Genomic DNA, 4518 nt, shown 5'->3' with positions numbered 1-4518 from the left:
GGCCTGAAATAATCTGTTAAAATTCAGTAGTGAATCAATCTATGCATGACAAACACATTTGAACAGATTAATCAATATTTTTTAAAAGAATATGGCAGAATTGTCTTTGTTGAAACTTTTTGGTTTTACAATATGTCCTTATCTACCTGGGAAATTTTAATTGTTCTCCTACTTGAACAAAGAAGATAGAATTCCATTCCATCTTCTGGATATCTATTTAGAAAGCATTACCATCCCATGGTTCACTTGGGTTCCCCCATCTCCTCACTCTCCCTCTTCACATACCCAGTCACTTGCCACATGTTGTCTTCTCTGACTATCTCCTCAACAATCATTTCATTTGTTACCTTCCCATTCCTCACAAGCCAAGACCATGGTTAATTTAGACTCTCATCACCCACTCACTAATTTTTTTTTTTTTTGGCTGAGGCAATTGGAGTTAAGTGACTTCCCCAGGATCACACAATTAGGAAGTGTTAAGTGTCTGAGACCAGATTTGAACTCAAATCTTCTTGATTTCAAGGTTGGTATTCTACCTACTTGTGCCACTTATCTGCCTTCACCCACTCACCTATTTTATTGCAATAGCTCCCTACCTCGTGTCTGCTCTCCCTACTCTAATCCTTCCTCCAAAATGTTGCTTAAATGACTTTCCTAAAGTACATGTCACTGCCCTCCTAGGTAAACTCCAGTAGTAGGCTATTGCTTTAAAGATTTAATATTGATTCCAATGCTTAGTTTTAAAATCTTGCACCATCTGACCCTAACCTCCTTTTCCTTTCTCCCCCTCCAATGTTATTTTTTTTAACATTTTTATTTAAAGTTTTGAATTCCAAATTCTTTCTTTCCTTCCTTTTGTGCTAGCATTTAATATTACCAGTAGCATTTAACATATGTTTGATGTATAATTACCTCTACAGGAAATAGAGGTGATAAGCAGTCAGATATAAGTTATACTTGTGCAATTATGTGAAACATTTCTATATCAGTAAATTTGTAAAAGACTCAAAAAAAATGAAAATGGGAAATAGTATGCTTCAGTCTATATTCAACCGATATCAGTTCTTTTTCTAAAGATGTATAGTATGTTTCATATATTAGTATTTTTGGATCATTGTATTTCTGAGAATAGGTATGTAATTCTTAATTCTTCATCAAACAATATTGCTATTCTAGTTTCTTTACCTAGTTTTCCAACATTATTACGTATGCCTCCTTTCTTTAATGCCTTCTTTAAGGCATTCTTTCCATTTAATTTGATATCCCTTATGCCTAGAATGCACTCCTTCCTCACCCCTGCTTAATAGACAAGTGCTTAATAAATGCTTGTCAATCATTTATTGATGTATGACTAAAAATAAAAGGTTTGTCAGCCATATACATGGATTCCTCTATTTTACTAGGGAGTGATGAGGGAAAATTGATATTAAACATAGTGGATTGGTACCCTGGTATAGGACTTACTAGAAGTTAAATATAAATGGAATATATGTTAGTTTAAAGTTTCTCTAGCTGGAGAATGATGGAAAGTGATCTTCAGTTGGAAGAACTGATGATGTGGCATTCAGACAAAATGTGTGTTGGAATCCTAGTGTCAAGTCCACTATTGTGTCCTTCAATATAGCCCGCTTAGCTCAGGCCTATCTCTCTGCTTGGTTCCAAGAGATCTTGCAGCTTTGTCCTTGGCTTCTGCCTCTGCTTTCTTCAGCCTCCAGCCAGCACCAAGTTGGAAGATGCAATGAATTCTCTCTTTCCTCGGAGAAAGGGCTTGTAGGCTTCCTCCCAGAGTGCTCCTCTCTGACCCCAGTCAATGTTCACAAGAAACTCCCAAGTAAACTCTCTCAAGTAACTAACTCAAGTAACTAACCCCAAGCTCCAAGAGCTCCCTGTATATATGTGATCTCCCAAAGGTTAACTCTGCCTTCTGGAGGGAGAGGGATTCTGGGTTATGTCCCAGAGTGCTCTCTGGCCCTAAGGGAGGCCCTAAGGGTCCTAAGGGAGGACCTTGAATTAGGTGTTTCTTTCTAAACCCTGACTCTCCCAAACGTGTGAACTCCATTGAGTACTTAGATACTTATGAGCTCTCTAAAGATACAAACACAAGCATTGTTTCCATCAGTATTAGCAACTTATCATCTTGTAAGGATTGCTCTAAGGTGTGAACCAATAAGCACTGTATCAATTCTATTGAGTTAACACCAGGATTCTGATATCACCCTTGAGTTTTCACCTTGTTTCAAGTTGAGTTGACACTAGGATTCCAACAAATGCGTATAGTCCAAGCACAACTTTGAGCATGCTTACAGTGGAATTCATTCTTGTACATTTATGGGCCAGTCTTTTGTGGAATGTGGTGGTACATGAGAGTCTGAGAAGTTGTGATAAGTTATTGGATTCAAGAAATATCATTCATACAAGATCTGCAGATAAACTAAGAGTTAGAAGAGTGTTTCAGATGGGAAAGAGAAATTAAAAAAAAAAACAAAAATAGATGGAAAAATAAAGAGAAAGAATAAAAGAAAAGGAAGAGAAAGCAATTATCTGTTGATCCATGGAAGAAGCAGGATGAGAGAGATAGGATCCATTAAGTCCCCTTTGAAAAACTAGATCAAGATATTACCTAGAGAAATAGGTAGAGGAACTGGGCTTCACAGTGAATGGAACCAAGCATAAGTTGTTAATGATTTTCTTAGGAAAAAAGAAATAAGATAAATAGATGGAATTTATTGGCATTTACTCCAGCCAATACAAATCTAGTCTCAGACACTTAAACTTCCTAGCTATGTGACCCTGGTCAAGTCACTTAATCCAAATTGCTTAGAAAAAAAAAGGGGGGGGTAGCTAGGTGGCACAGTGGATAGAGCACCAGCCCTGAAGTCAGGAAGACCTGAATTCAAATCTGGTCTCATACACTTAACACTTCCTAGCTGTGTGACCCTGGGAAAGTCACTTAACCTCAATTGCCTCAAGGGGGAAAAAAAACACAACCAGAAGATTGGGAAGAAAGGACAATGGCAAATTCTAACAGCTGTTAGATTCATTCTCTTTCTTTGATCTATTCCTTATGGAATTTAACTGACCTTTATTTTGGCCCTGGACTAACAATTTCAATTGCCCCTTCTGTCTAATATTGCTCTAGTGACATCTCTAGATAGGGATGAGATATCAGCATTCATAACACATTAGGAATGAGTGCGTCTCATGAAGTTGATTGCCTTCTATTGAAAGACATTAAAATGCCGGGAATATAAAGGAACAACTATAAGAACGATGCACTATTTCTTGAAGCCTAAGGGAGGAATCTTTGGGACTAGATAGACTCTTTCTGGTTAATGTATCCAAGATGATAATTTTGCCTAATATGTCCACTGCTGTTTAAATAAGCTCCTTGCTTATATGGGTTATTCAGGAATGAGCAGTATGTCTGATGGGAGAACTTGCCAAACACTTTTCAGGATTGTTCATCTATCTGCAGTGTTCACTTGCCACCCAACCTTCACCTGTGGCTCCAAAAAGCTGTAACTTGTGTAATGGTCATACCCCAGTAAAACTGTCTCAGTTGATGGGCTCAAAATCAGGTTGAACATAGCTAATAGATCACAAAGTCCTCAGTAGTTAGGAATATCTACTCTAAGCATGTGAAGACTTCCTGGGCAGAATGAATGGATGAGAATAATTTGTTTCAATGACCATGAAGGTGGTAGGACACTTAGAGTTTGGTAAGACACAAAAAATGCCAAGATCATATACTAATAATCTTGACTTTTGGGCACTGGAATTGATGACTCTGGAAAATAGAGTCAGGCTAACAGCTTTGCATAATTCTGCCTCACTTAAATCCAATGAATCAAGACATCATTCCCTTTTGTGTCCTTGGTCCTTTTAAAAAAACAAATGTAGGATGGATAACTGTAATGTTCTTCTCTAAAATATAATTGTTCTCTGGGAGCAGGTTTCCTGGGGAGCTTCTGGAGGCAGCTTTCCTTTCAGTTCAGTGTAATAATCACCTCAAATGCAGCTAGGAATTAAAGTCCAGTCCTTTATTGTCTCTTCCAAAATAGCCCGGTTAGTTTTCTTTGGAGGCCTATCTCCCTCCTTGATTCCAAAAGCTCTTGTAGCTTGTCCTTTGCCTCTTCCAGCTTCAGCTTCTCTTCTTCGGAATCCCAAAGCCTCCAGACAGCACAAAGGTGATATATGAAATGAATCTGACTCCTCCTCCAAGAGTGGGATTGTGGGTTCCTGATTTGTGAATCTCCGGGACTTGTGAATCTCCCAGACTCCTCTCTGACTTATGAATCTTGTAGAACTCCAATGAATACTAAATACATTAGTGAACCAGAGAACTGCTAAGCACGATGCTAAAATTAGACAACCGACTTAGCACCTTGTAAGAATCCTAACAGATAACAACAAATAAGCTTCCAGGAAAATAAGGAAGACATGATTACAAAGTCAATGGAGGGTGATCCAAAGTTCCAGGGACGCTGGTTGGGTCCAGATGAGAGATAGCCTTCTGTC

Source organism: Sarcophilus harrisii, chromosome 4 (assembly GCF_902635505.1).
Source record: "Sarcophilus harrisii chromosome 4, mSarHar1.11, whole genome shotgun sequence".
Classification (NCBI taxonomy): Eukaryota; Metazoa; Chordata; class Mammalia; order Dasyuromorphia; family Dasyuridae; genus Sarcophilus; species Sarcophilus harrisii.
The sequence above is the reverse complement of the archived record's forward strand: the minus strand, read 5'-3'. Positions refer to the sequence as shown.